The 14,753-nt window shown below is 39.5% G+C and overlaps 1 protein-coding gene across 6 annotated transcripts in view; it reads left to right on the top strand.

Moving 5' to 3' along the window:
• Window positions 1–14,753, top strand: part of ATXN1 (ataxin 1) — a 223,385-nt gene that overhangs the window by 18,159 nt on the left and 190,473 nt on the right. The window contains exons 1-2 of one of the 6 annotated variants that reach the window (XM_053956547.1): window positions 166–233; window positions 2,023–2,191. The exons of 4 other annotated variants lie outside the window; for them this stretch is intronic. The gene's annotated coding sequence lies outside the window, so the exon portion shown is untranslated. Of the gene's footprint in view, window positions 1–165; window positions 234–2,022; window positions 2,192–14,753 lie in introns of those variants that run through there. One more of the 6 variants, XM_053956576.1, reaches the window with a different exon arrangement.

Below are 14,753 nucleotides of genomic sequence, written 5' to 3'. Positions count from 1 at the left end.
GATGTGAATGCTGACAGATGTCTTAAAAATGAGGCTTTGTGGTTCCCTCACCTCAGCCATAACCTTTCATGTTTTTCCTCTGTTGTTCCTACTGCAGATGCTGAAGGCCTGCTGTCTGACTGATAGAAAGTTTCATATCATGGTCTGAAGTGTAAATGGCATGGGGTGTAGTGGTATGCCTACATAAAAACACAAGGCTGACATTCATAATGTGATAGAAGGCACTATCCGAGGTTTGATTCACCTTCCAACTTGGTGTTTTTAAAATGTATATTTGCAAATGGAATGAGATTTGCTGTCCCATGAACTGCAACTTGTTAGCATACCTTTAAAAGTGTGGGCTTTTGGATGTTAATGTGAGTATGAGTAGATGGAGAACTTCCATCTGCTGGGGCTGAGAAGTGGTGAGGCATCTGGATGTGATGTGCAGGTGTGTGCAAGCCTGAGCATCTGTGTGTGCCCTCCTGCTGCCCCCGTCCTTGGTTGTGTGTGTTGGGCAGGGGTATGGTGGTGGGGTTTGCCTTGCCTTGAAACCAGAGCTGTGCTTTTGAAAGAAAGTTAGCCCTCATTACCAGGGGTATAATTTTGGTCTGAAATTAGCCCAGGTGGCAGCATCTGGATTTAAATGTGTTGGCTGAGGGGTGTCTCATGTTGAGACACTGTGATAGAGGCAAACCCTAATTTGATAATTGCCTCTTTATTTTCTCATCAGTTACTTATTTTGGAACTAGCTGTAAACCTGACTTCAGGATTTATTGAGTCACTCCTTGCTCTATAAAAAGTACAAATGTCTGAATGTTCCTCACTTGTATTGGAGTGTGGTTGTGACTGTTACCACATTTTGTTTGTCAGGTACCCACGTGTGAAGGCCTTTGTAGTTTTGTACAGCTAACATTTCTGTGAGGCCAACTACTTGAAAGAAAGTCAGGCTTTAATGGAGAAGGATAATTACACAAAGTAGGCTTAATCCTCCTTTACTGTGCTCAGAAATATTGGTGTGGCTCCTTTTCAGTGGCATGTGTAGCAGCTGACTAGAAAGTGATATTTTTAAATGTATATAATAATAAATGCATTTCTCTTCTCTAGCCCCTGAACACATTTGCTGCTTGGTACTGTGCTGTATTCATAGCTTTCCCAAGGTAGTCTGACAGCGAGTAGTTCCAGAATGGTTTGAAAATTCAATATAATCAAGGGGAAAAAAAATCCCAGTAGGTTATTACGGTAGAAGAAGTTGTAACTTTATTCTCCACGTACCACTAGCAGTTAAAAACCCATCACACTAATCATATGTACTGAATTTTTATTTACAGATTAGGAGGCTCTACTTTGACATATGACTAGCAGGGAAGCCCCTCCCTTTAACAGTTGTATGTCATCTGCTTCAGAGAACTAATTACTTGGCAATTCCCATTTGATAATTCCCTCTTTATTTTCTGATGAGTTACTTAACAGTGATGAGCTTGTTGAGCAGAATACCGTGCTTAATCTGTGCTTCAGAAACTACAGTATGGGCCTGGGGATATAATTGTTTCTGAAATGCTGTTTAGCCTTGCCATAGAAGCATTGAAACCATGATACCAAGATACATGAACAGTTCACAGTTAACGATAAGTTGAATGTGAGTGATGTACAGCATCTGCCAAAAAATAAAGGAAAGGTTTACGTTGCTGTTGCACTGCAAGCAGAATGTTTAAATATGTAGTTTCTCAAAAAATACCCAAGCACCAAACCTGTTGTAATTTAGATGCTCAGAAGTAGAAGCTTATGTCAGAGATATACCTTCTATGTATCATTGATCTTCTCCACTGAAATGGAATTATTTAAAATGGAATTATTTAAATGGAATTATTTAAAAAAAACCCCACTGTTTATTTTAATACCTATTTGACAGTTTAGCCAACTCCTGGTGGTTCTTGTGTTCTTTTAATATGAGATACTTCAGTAAGTTTTTACTGTGTTTTCTCTGTTATTACCTGTCTTATTCATTCTTCTCCACTTCCTTTTCACATTCTTTTATTCCAGTGGCCACAGCAACCCTTGTTCCTGGCTGGGGAATGCATTAGAAATCTCACTGCTAATTACAGCATCACAGTGTTTCTAGAGGATACCTAAGTTCAGCAGTGCTTAGCTACAGCACCAGGCGAGGGGATTTATGGGGTGAAATGACATCAGCCTGCTCATGACAGTCATGGTAAGGTCAAAGTGAGTCTCTCTTGCAGATCAGGAGTCAAATGGGTCCTGTTCAGTCCCAGTGTCTCTGAAATTCAACCATGCTATTGAATTTGAATAATTTTTTTTTTTACTGGTTTCAGTGGAGAAAGGTTTGTGCATCATCTACAGTCACTTTGACTAGATGGTGGCATTATTCTACTGATACTGATACCTGAAGATTTTCACTGTAGCTGAGCCAGTGCTATAAGCTGAGAATTGGGCTATTTTTCCTTTACTGGAATAAAGATATAGTATTTTGTGTATTAGCTCACATGACATCACATCATCAGGCTTGCTGATTTATTAGATATTCTCAATGATATCTCTTGCCCAGTACTGGAAGCTGTGTAACAGGATTGTTTTATCAATGAGAAAAAACTAATTTGTACATAGTTACAAGTGTTTTTGTAAAATTAATCAGAGAAACAGTAGTTTTATGAAACATATAATTCAGAACAGATTAATCTACTTTAATTGTATTTGTGAAGTACACCAGCTATAAAATTTTTGAAAGGAATATTAATCAAGTTGATCAAAGATGGCTTGAAGTACAGAATTCAAATATGAACACAATTATAGCAAATATACAGACAGAAAGTAGCTTGGGAGATTATTTTAAAAAATTAATACAAAAATAAGTCCATTTTCCTTTTTGGATTTTTTTAAAGAATATATCATGTTTTAGAAGCAAAGATGCAAGAAGAAAAAACAATACAATTTTAGATTTTATAAAATGCAGTGAATAAGCATTTTAAATAGCATAATAACACAAGGAGTCGAAACGTCACAGAAGGTCATTGAACCATTTTTCAATTTTTTAAAACCTATTTTTCATTCTGTTTAATATCTTAATGACTCAAAGTGTCTCAGGTAGTGCTATATAGGCATTTCTGAAAATAGAAATCCTCTGTAAGAATCAGAATAGAAATATGACTTTCTTAGGATGCCTCACCTGTGATATGAAAGGTTTGCTTACTCTGACAGGACTTGTCCCTTGACAAATCCTTCTACAAACTATTACAGCTTTTGTGGATGGACCTGCATCCTGAGCTGTGATATCATATTTATTTTCCAGAGGCAGCCAAAAAGTTAATAGATGTTGATTTAGACAGATTTTCATCTGCCTGTTTCAGAGGTGTCTAATATTGGACTTTAAAGTGTTTGGCCCCAGACACGTGGATACATGCCAATACTATTTCTATCAATAGTTATGCAAGTAAAACATTAACATATGAATGTTGACCATGAATGAAGACCATGATCTTCAGTTAACACAAGATTTTAATTACATGCTAATGCATTAAAATTTGGCCTCAGGTTGAAAACAAAGAAAACACAACTCACTAACATACAGTGGAGGTTTCCTTGTTGACCACTTCTGTTCTCTCCCTGGTACCAAATAAAATGGTCCCTTCCCTCTAATTTATTATAGGGAGAGTCTGATACATCCTAGATACTATGTTTCTTTCCTCTGGATGCTCTTTTCCTTTTCCCACCACCTATCCTGATAACATCACTCTTCTGTAAGTAACACTTGCTGATGGACCAGCTGAGGATGACCTGGATGGTCTGGTCATAGGATTTGTGTTTGCATGTCCTTGTTTCCAGAACTGAGAAGCTGCTGCACCTCTTTGTTTAGAACTTGTCTGCTTCCTCTTTGAATCGGGGTCGAGTTTCACATTTCCTTCTTGCCACTCTTGCTAAACTTTCTTGGATCTCTGGTGTGATCTGGCCTGATATTTTTGTTGTTAATGACAGTCTTGGAAATCACATTGACTTCCTTTGTGAAATTGAGAGTTGATTAATTAAACTGGGGGGAGGTAAGTGACATATGAGTATGTGTAACACGTGTCCTGTTTTTATAGGGAAAGAGGGTGATGGTGGAGCTTACAGTACAATAATCTATAGTTTAAAATTATACTATATGGTGTTTGGATAGCTCACAAATATATTAGAAAATGTCATAAAACAGATGTGATACTGCAATACTTGAACTGAAGGAGTAAAAGTCTGCATTTTGTTCCATATTTGCACAAGATGATAGAGTAACTCATTCTTGGTGTGTGGTCTTCAGGTGTGAGAGTTACACAACCAGCATGGATGAGTCCTGACATTTGTTTATCACCACTGGTTTATTTTGATTGCACCTCGGTGGCAGATTCAGAGGGAATACAATGTGCAGCGACTGAGCAAATTAAAGTAATTCCTCAGTGAAAGTATGGCATTTGTTACATGAGGTTACTATCCAGATGTTATCTGTTAGTGTACAGTGAGAAAGAGCCATAAGGAAAATTGAGGTGGGTAGAAGGTAAGCATCTGAAATACATTAAACATCAGCAATCAAGTTCAACCCTGTTACCTAAGAAGTCAAACTTGGTGAATGTCATGTTGGCTGTATGGAATGGGAGAAATGCAAACCAAGACACACTTCTGCTATGTGTGCAGCTCTGCTATGAAGTGCGTTTATCTGAGCTGTCAGCTGGCTGGCTGCAGTGTTTGGTGCTGTTTATACAGCTCAGTCAGGGTGTCTTCATGAAACCAGCAGTGCTGTGCAAGCTGGGCTGCAGCAACCAGTGGTTTTATGCTGCTCTTATTTAACATGAAGGGTGCATGTTGTGCAACACACCGAGGTACTCGGCCAAAGGCTGTGGTGAAATAAGGGGTCGGGTTCCCACCTCTGTTTCTTACTTGGGTGGTTTTCAATGGAGCCATGTGAGTGTAAATGTGGTGCGATAGAGTCTGGGGCCTTTGGCGTGTGTCTGAGCCTCTGGTCTCAGAGCTGACACACAGAGGTCAGCATTGCTGATCAGACAGTTTGTTTGGTGGGAGTAGAGCAGTCACTTGGCTTTTCCTTCAAGTGGAGAGGGACTGAAAGACTGAAAGTTGTTGCTCAGTCAAATGTCATCAGTCTTCTTTCCTTCCTGTGCTTCAGGTGGATGTGTTGGTGAATAAGACTAATCTTTCTTTACATAGCCCAAACAGTGTTTTGCCTTTTAATCCTCTGTCCTGTTTTAACCATTTCCATCCAGACTTCTTTCTCTTGTTGCTGGTCAATTAGTTTTTCTCCTCATCGCCTTCTCTACCAAGATTCTCCTGTGCTCAGCAGTTCTTACTGCTGCATATCTGACCTACTTGTACACCTTTCCCTCACTGGGTTTGTTACTGGCACAATACTTACATTAGACCCTTTCTTCTGTTTGAATTCTGTGTGTGTTTCTATGTGTCTAAAATGCCCTTCTGCTTAGAGGGTTTCAATACCTCAGTAGTTTTCTGCAGAAATGTAAATTTGAATGTTGTTTCATCTACCTCTCTTCCTTCCTAGTTTAGTCATAGCTGGATTCTGAGCTTTGCAACCCCAATGATCTGCCTGGACAAGCTTTCCACTCTATAGGGCCTTCCGCTTCACCTCATGGGAAAAGACCATTATTTCTTCTCTGAAGCTTCTCTGTGGGTGCCTGTTTCCCTGGCTGAACATTGGATTTTCAGTCTGTGTGCCCTGTCAGTCTTCCCTGGCTTCCAGCTGCAGTGTCTCTTCAGCAGACATCTTGCTTTTTATGCTTGTCAGCTGATCTCTAACAAATCAGTAGCATATATTTGTTTGTAAAATGTTACATGCTGGCATTGTTTAAAAAACGCAAGCAATGAAAAACTACAAAACCAAAACTCATTCAGTTATTTTCTCTGTACCTGAGCATGAGCCTGGGTCATTTGCTCATAAAATAATGGAGAACCTATTACTTTATTATCATATCATGTGATCTTCTAATCAAAGGATTCTTTCAGTGTATTAACAGCAATAATTCAAATTGTTAATGTAAATTTTAAAAAATGTAGTACCATTTTCATGTGTCATACTGATGGGTCAAAAGTAGCATCTTGAGCTTTTCTTTGGGCTTCTTTATCATCACTTCTCATACCGTGACTCTGATCCAGTGATAAAGTTCTATAGTAATAGGATGTGAAATGTAAGTTAAATCAAAAAGGAATTTTTGAAAAGCACTTCATTCAGAAAAAGAAAATAAAAGTGACATAGTATGCATTTTGAGTGAGGCTCTTCAGAGAGGGAAAAATTCCTAGCCTGCTATGGAGAAGTACAAGAATGAAGGACCCACTGAATGAGTGGAGTTCTCTTAAGATGTGAAATGGAAATATGTAAGAGGGGTTTTTAAATTTTTTTTGTGTGTATCAGCATGCTTTTGCCATGAACTGACTATTGCAATGATATTGTGGTTATAGTAGATTTTAAAAAACCCAAACACCATAGTAATTATTTTGGTTGATAATTCTGGACTTGGTATGTTTTCTCAAAAGAGAGACTTTTGATGAAACAGAAAACCATCAAAAATTACTTCTAGCTGGAAATTGATAACCGTTCTTGTTATAAGTAACAACAAAAATATACAGACTAAGGGATATCAGAGAAAAATACACATTTTCCAAATTGATTTAGCCAGTGAATTTAACAATAGCTTGAGTATAGTTAGTTTCACTTTTCCTGTATGTCGGCAGTTTCTCGATGTGAGAAAAACATCTGAAAAAAACTCCAACCTCATGGTTATAAGATTATAAAAACTGGTGCAGGGAGCTTGGAGGTATGAGTTACTACTTTTAAAGTCCTCTTTTAAAAACAACGCTAGGCTCCATATTGATGGAGTGCTTTTAAAGGCAGTGCCCTTTTAATCAGTAAACAGGTCCTCTGTGCATCAAATAATTAAAAATAGAGCAAAGTTTCTGAACAAGGCGTCTGGCAGAAGCGTCTGTACTTCCATCTGTGCATGATTAGCAGAATGTTTCATGATATTTAAATAGCACAAGCTTTGCTCTCTTTTTTATTATTTGTTGTACTGAAGACCTGTTTGCTTGTTAAGTGGTCTTTTTTGAATAGTTACTGGCAAGGAATCAGGAAAGTGTATGAAGACATCTTGTACACACTGCAAATGCCAAATTGTCCCTTTTTTCAGAGACACTGCCGTTACTTTTTTTTTTTTTTTTTTTTTTTTTTGATTGGAGTTTTACCACATCCCTCACTTGATGTTTAAATTTTCCTAAGGACCAGTTCCTTTCAGAGGGAGTTGAGCAGGTATTTCTGGTGGCTGCCTGGGCACTGCAGCCTGACCGCTCATGGGTATTACTCTCTCTTGTGCTGCCGTGCGAATACGCACCAGGGTGCACTTGCAGAGTACGTGTGTCGGCTCAGCTCTGCAGCTCCTGCCGGCACTGCTGGGAGCCCTGCCTCTAATCTGCTGTGCACACTGCTCTGGAGCCTTACCCTTTCATGAGGACGTAATCAGCCAGGCAACAGCTTTCCAAGTTCTTTTGAGGCCTTAAGCTGGGACTCCTCTTTGCTGGCAGTCATTCAGCTTCGGATTGTGTGCTCTTCGTCTCTGGCTAGCAACACGGCGCTTTGCAGTTGTAGCCACTGATTTCCCTCCATACTAGTAAGGATCTTGTGTGTGTGTTTTACAAAGGCCTGTACAAGAAGGTATAGAATGAAAAGAAGCTGCTGTCTGGATGCTGAGTGCATTGCTGTAGCTGGCTGAGGGCAGTTCTGTTATGTGCAATGCCCTGTTGTTGGGAGCCGGCAGGTTGGCAGGGAGCTGAGACGCTCGGATAGGCTCAGAGGTCCGTCATGGAGAGCCAGTATTCAGTCTTACGACAATCTGTGGTCTTGGATGGGCATGGAAAATACGAGCTTTTGTGGTGTGTGTAAGTGGTGTTCACTCTGTAGCTGGGCTTTTGGTTGCTGGGTTTTTCTTCTTGTGTTTGAGGAAAGCTGTGGTGTGTGATGTGTGAGTACTGACCTGGGTCGTCTCTTAACTTCAGCTAAAAACTTCAAAAGAAATTGTGGTTACTACTGAGAGCAAAGCTGCTAACCTGTCAACATAAATGTACAAACTCTGCATGTTTGCACCTTAGAAAAAACCACTGAAACACCTTGGCTGTGAAGAAAGAGCGTGCTATAAGCCTCCACACAGAGTTCACCCCACCTCACCTGATTAGTGCTGTGTTACTGGTGTCCATCATGCTGTTTCTGGCCCAGGTTCTGCAGAGCAGAGTGCTCTGCAGTCTCACGGCAAGTTCTCCTCATCAGGCTTATATCTTTCATAGTGAAGTTGTTGCGTTTCATGGGGGCAGTGAAAGGACCACTTTGCAAATACCTGTCCATCACCATCATTCAGCTTCTGGTCCAGGGAAGGCTTGAAGATGAATGAGTATACACAGAGAAGTACTGGCAGGGCAAGTGAAGGAACAAACATGTTTCACTGTAAAAACTGAGGGTAACATGTATGCCCATTCCTTCAGCTAAACCTCTCAACTAATGCATGAAGCAGTTGCACTCACATTTTACCCACACTGCTCTTAAAAATCAGTTCCCTTAATAATTGTTTTTTTCAGAAATAAAAATTACTTCTAGAGTTAATTCTTGATCAGTGCAGTTTGGTGGGCCTAATATTAGCATCGTTCCAGGAGCAGCAAGGAAAGAAAAGACTCAGGTTCATTTTAGAAAGATTAATGAAGTTGTATTGGTAGGTGGTTAAACTAAGCAAAGTTTTGTGTTTTGCTCCTAGTATTTGTTCTCAAAATATGCCATAATGCTTTTTTGGAACAACTTCAGCATACCTTGTGAATGTGAATTAATTAACATTAGTACAAGTTTCATATTGTCCAACAGACCTTGGGTTTTTTTGTGTCTTCTGTTATGCCCAAGGTGCTCCAAGCACTTTAAAATAATGAGTTTGGTTATAATAGTGCTAAAGCTCTGTAGACAAACAGCCATTCTTTTGAGTGCAAGAAGATCAAATTCAAGGATGGCTTTTTTGATAGGAGTGGGAAGAATACTGCTTGTGATGATAGTAATACCCCTGGCATTTTTTTTTCAAGAGCATTTGTGACAGGCTCCTTGTTTTGGTAGGCTAGATTTTGCTGTTTATTACTAAATTTATAATTCTCAATGCACTGTAAACAAAGTGAAGAAGAATTGCAGGGCACATATTCAGAAGCTGTTGTTCTCACCTAACTGTTGAATTTCTAACCCTGATTATTTGACATCATGACATACTACATGAAAAATCTGGTAGCCTTTGATTTCCTAAATCAAAACCAAAGCTTTCTTTTATAACCCTGCAAAAGTACATTGTATCTAAGCAGATAAACTGGAATTCAGCCTAGGATGGTAGGATCCTGTTGATTTGTGTGAAAAATGATGATTCTGTTAGTTGTCTGTAGGTCTCCGGAGGAGAGGGAGGGCCTTGTATCACTCAAAATAAATTCATTTCGGCTGGCTGGAGAGAAGTATGGATAACATCCAACATACAGCCATCTCCAAGTACAAAGATTATAATGGAAATGTTGATGACCAGTCAGTATTGATATATTAGGAAGTATTTATATAACTCAGTGTTGGTGACTACTGTAGAAATGTTGTCTCAGGCCCCATTCCCACTGGCGTTCTTCCTGTTGACATTTGGAGTGTTAGGATCAGACCCCTTTGGCTCAAATTTGGACTGAATTAAGACTGAAAGATGCATGCATGTTCTGCCATCACCCTCCACTTTTGGAGGGGAGAATGGAGGAAATAACTGACTTGTGCAATGGTACCAAAGTTCTTTATGGCATCATCAAGCTGTACACTGAAAATAAAGCTTTTCTTAAGCTATTTGAGATATTTCATTTTGATCTATAGCCTAAAGTGTTCCCTGTTAATGGAAGGCTCAGTGTGGTTTTTATGCTTTTCTCGTGAAGCTGTTCTTTGACAAGGAGAAAAATGTATCTAATTAGCATGCACCTTGCTGTATGTGGATTATTATGCATTCATTATTTTAAGTTGGTGCTATTATATGAAAGTTTCTCCAGAACTTTGGCAACTCAATATAAAGGAGTGACAGTTCAGTGCATTCTCAGCTGTGCAGCTCTAAAATATGTTGCTTTTGAAGACACCTACATGTTACAGTAAAAATACCCCTTATAGCCAAAGATACATGACCACAGTCTAGGTAATTACAAAAGAAAGAGATTCAACCAAGTACTGAAACAGGAAAAAAAAGAGTAAAATTTTTTTAAGAGCAGTAGAAATTATGAAAGACAGAATTACTGTTCTATGAATCTTAAAAAAAAGCCCCACAAAGCTCAAGGTTTCACTATATGTAAAAATCACTATCTGTTAGGGAATATATGTCTGAAATTCTAAATACTATACATTTGATTGACATTCAGGGCTCAGTTGTACTCCAGAAAAAGAACAAATATGTAGCTTTGCTAGAAACAGCGAAAGACAATTTGGGGAAATGCAGAAGTACTGCTAGAAAAGCTGAATGCTACATTTCTAAGTAAAATGCCAAGTGACTAATATAAGTGCTCTTCTGTCCCAGATAGGGCTGCTGAAATTTTAAGCAGATAGCAAAAATTTACTGTTTCATATTTCATAGATAATAATTGTTCAGAATGCTTTAAATAATACAGGAAATGTAGTGTGACAAACTTGACATTTGAATATTAATATTGATACTGAAACAGTTCACCACAAAGAATGCTAGGGCTGCAGGACGAAGGATAGCATTTTGATGAGATAAAGACAGAAAAGTTATAAAGCCCTTCATATAAGTTGAAAAAAAGGCCTTGTGAAAACTGTGACAATATTGCCTTTCAGGATTAGACATTTTATATCCTGTTTTGGTAATATCTCTGCAGGGAAAGTTGGAAGTAAAGAGATGTCTTTGCCATTTCTGTCTTCCTCCTTTCCCCCCCATACTTGCAGTTTGATGAAGACTATTTGAAATGAGGTTGAGTACAGGCCTACAAAGTGTTTTGGATTCACTTGTACAGATACATGAGTGGATGTGGGCTCAAGAAAAGACACATGGGCATGTATACTCTTTGGTGACCAGTCTCAAACTTGCTTGAGATGCACTGTAAGTTATCCTCTGTAAAACTGAGATTTGGCAACAGGTTACTTTATTAAAGAGAGGCCTTTCTTTTCTAAACATAAAATAGTGCTGACAGTCTCTTTTTCTTAAACAGGCAAGCTTGCTCTCTCACATCTGTGGGCACGAGTGTGTGCACAATCCCTTACTACAAATTTGTTATGGCTTGCTTGATTTTTGAAGTTATGTGTGGTGAGACCAGGAGAACACAGCCCTTCATGTACGAGTAAGTTTCAGCCTACCTGCATGATGAAGCCCACGGACTGTCCCCTCTTTGTGTTCACAACGTCCATCAAAGAGGATACAAAATAAAGATTAGACTGGTGAAGAGCTGATGATACTTTGCAAGCAGAAGAGGCCAGCCCAAGCCAAGCCCATGGAGAGAGCAGCAATGTTTCTGTTCTGTCGCTCTCTACAGTGCAGTGCTGGTGTGGATGTGCCCCACTGTTGATAAATCTCTTAGTGGCTTTTGGCAGTTGTTATATAGATGATTTGGTAAGTCACTTAGCTGGTTGTAGTACTGATAGGTACATTGCTTTCCAAAATTCCTTGTCAGTGGAGTACGTAGAGTACCTTTTAGGCTTTGTACTGGTAGTGTAGGTTGCACCAGTTTGATTTTAGCTGTTTAGCTATATGCAAACTAGTTAAAGGAGTTTTATTTTTTGGGACAGGAAGGAAAAGTTTGTCAGCCTCCCTTCTGAAAGTGTTTTGGTAGCTGTGACCACTTTTTCCCTTCAAAAATATATCTTGTGCTTTCAGACTCTCTCATTTTCAGATGTGATTAATGGTAATTTTTATCTTTAGAATGCAAATGGAATTTTTAGCATACTTTTGCACTGTACAATGCTTCTTTCTGCACAAACTGCTTACCAGACAAATTAAAAAGACAGGTACATATTTAAAAACTGACCAGCCTAAAGCAAAGTACACTTTACCTTCTGAAATGTTTATATACTTGCAGTTGTAGGTGCTGCAACATATTTATGTGGAAGTAGCATATTCTGCTTTGCCAAGTGTAAGTAGCTCCCTTTAGCTGTGTATTGGCACTGTAGGCAGGAGGAAATGTTGGGCAGTTTGCTGGAATGATGGCAAAGCCTTTGTCTCTCAGTAGGGGTAACCTACATGGGAACAACCCCTCTGAGGTACCTTCTGCAGGGGGCTTTTGCCTGTTGGGGAATCACAGATCCCTGGCAGTTGTTGGTATTCCTGTAAAAAGGGTGGAACAACAGCACTTGTATTAAGAAATGCAAATCCCCTGCTGCCATGTACAAAGCAGGCAGACTCCTGACCCCCCAGTGATGCCAATGGCATTTTAGCCTGCCCCAGTGGGTTGTTAAATTCCTTAGGCACAATCTCATTTTCACAAAGGAGACCTGGACTAAGGTAGTAATGCATTGGAGATCTTACTCTCCAGGGCTGTGCAATTTGTAAGGTGATTCACAGCAAGTACAGAGGGAATGGAAAATGTTATCTTGGAAGCATTCCAGTGTGTTATTTTGAAGACATTTTGCCCAGGCACAAATGCTGGTGATTGTATGGGTGCCTCTAGAGCTACAGAGTGGAAGGTGAACCTCCTATACCTTAGGTTAGGCTGTAACTGGTAAATGACATTTTATTCTGTGGCCAGCTATTCACCTGACTACTCAGACCTCTGTTCTAAATAGAAACCAAGAAATACTTCTGAGACTTTGGCTTGTTATAATATGGGTTGCTGCTGCAGATGATGATATAGATCTATTTTACTGCCTGTTCCCCGTGCCAAAATTTAGAAAAGTGTCTTGATTTTGAACTGCCCAGAAACACAGCCCAAAATGGGAGTAATCATACTGAAGCAAATTATATTTTTTACATCCTGTATTTCCTCTATTTCTTCAACTGTTTCTCAGAGTATCATCTTCTTCTACTGCCAGTGGTAAAGTAATAGGTTAAATTAGCTTAAAAAAAATTATAGTATAGTTGATCAAAGGATCATAGAAGTAAATCGTTAAGATAACATTTGTCTTCTGATTTAGTGTCTGAACCTGCTTCCTTGATGTTAGTGCAAATTAATGAAATTCGGATCATACCTTTAAAGAAATAGGAACAATAAAAAAAATCCTGAAGCCCAACAGTTGTATGTTTGAACTGAGCAACATAAAAATGTGACTGAAAAATTGTGACATAAGCCTAAATGTCAGCTAATTGTTATGGTGAATGGAATAGTCCTCCAAGGAGCTGTGAGTGACCAACGTGTTATTGTGCATCGGGGCCCTATGAATCCATAGATTATTGACAGAGCATATGGTAACGCCTCCAAAACATGCCATATATAATATGCTTTTTGTACTGTTGTTTAAACTGCATTCTAAAGTGTAACTGGGGATATAGGTAGTCTTAAAAAAACCCATTTTGCACTGTGGTATTTGTTAGCAATATGGTATATGGCCAGGATGTACAGTAGATATTCAAATTCAGTATGCTGCAGAATTTGTGAATTTGCATGTTAAAATACTTGTCATTTCTGGAAATACCCTGAGGTGCAACTGTCCACAACCTTCCTCTTCTAAATTATTATTAAATATTTGCTTTCAAAGCCGAATCTTTAGCCATTTGGAGTATGAATTTCATAGCTAGTGAAAAATCTCTAAAATATTTTCAATAGTCAGGACTGTGACCCAGAATATTTTTTTTTACCATTTTTGCTGTCCTTTTGATTAATATGTGTGAAGTACCAAAACCTGTGTACCTCAGTGCTGTGCCCCCTCGAGTGCAGTTCATTACCCTGCCTTTTGGAAAAATTGAGGAAGAGCTCGGAAGAGACATGGGAAGGACCAGAGAGCCTCATGCAGTTCAATACAGAGATAATTTTTTCTGGCATCACTTGGCTAAGGAGAGATTGCTCATGCCTCTGGTCAGGACTATGTAGTTACATGTGAACCCTTGGGAGTAGGGTATTCAAACCTGGGAGATGTCCTTCCTGGGGGGACATTTTGGAGCCTCCAGGAGTGGATCATGGGAATGCTGGGGCTCTTTCATCTCAAACTGTGAAAGCTAAGGCCTCACCTGCTTGTGTGCTTTTCAGCGATGGGGAGCTGCCTGGGTGCAGGTGACCAGATTTTAATTTTTCCCACCTGTCCCTGCAGCAGCTGCTCCTCATGGGTTTTTTCCTCCTGTTCTGTGCTGCTGCAGGGTCAGGTTTATCCTGAGAGCATATATGGTTGTGCGTGCTCCATGGTAGTGGTGCAGCTGAGGTATGGGGTTCAGTGAGGAATGTGGGGGCTGCCTGTGAACCTGCTCACCTTCTGCACAGTTTCAGGAGACCTGGAAAATAAGGCAATTAATTGCTTAACCTGGAGTTTGTTTAAATACAACTCAAATGTTGCAAAATGTCTATTACCTAAATTTTTCTGTCCTTTTGGAACGTTGCCCCTTAGGGATAACTGGATACAAGTGTTGTACCGCGTGTGCATAAAGGCGGGAATGTTCCTACAGGCTGCTGCAGCCCTCGCTGGAGGTTGTGAGTGGCAGAGTGTTGGTTTGCAATGTAATGGTGGGTTTTAGTTTGTACTCTGTGGTGGCAGCAGTGACCAGTGACTGTGATCTGTGAACCTGTTGACTTGGAGCCTGCCTCTAAAGAGCAGA

This window comes from Vidua chalybeata, chromosome 1 (assembly GCF_026979565.1).
Source record: "Vidua chalybeata isolate OUT-0048 chromosome 1, bVidCha1 merged haplotype, whole genome shotgun sequence".
Lineage (NCBI taxonomy): Eukaryota > Metazoa > Chordata > Aves > Passeriformes > Viduidae > Vidua > Vidua chalybeata.
Note: the sequence above shows the minus strand (reverse complement) of the source record. Positions and strands in the feature narration are given on the sequence as shown.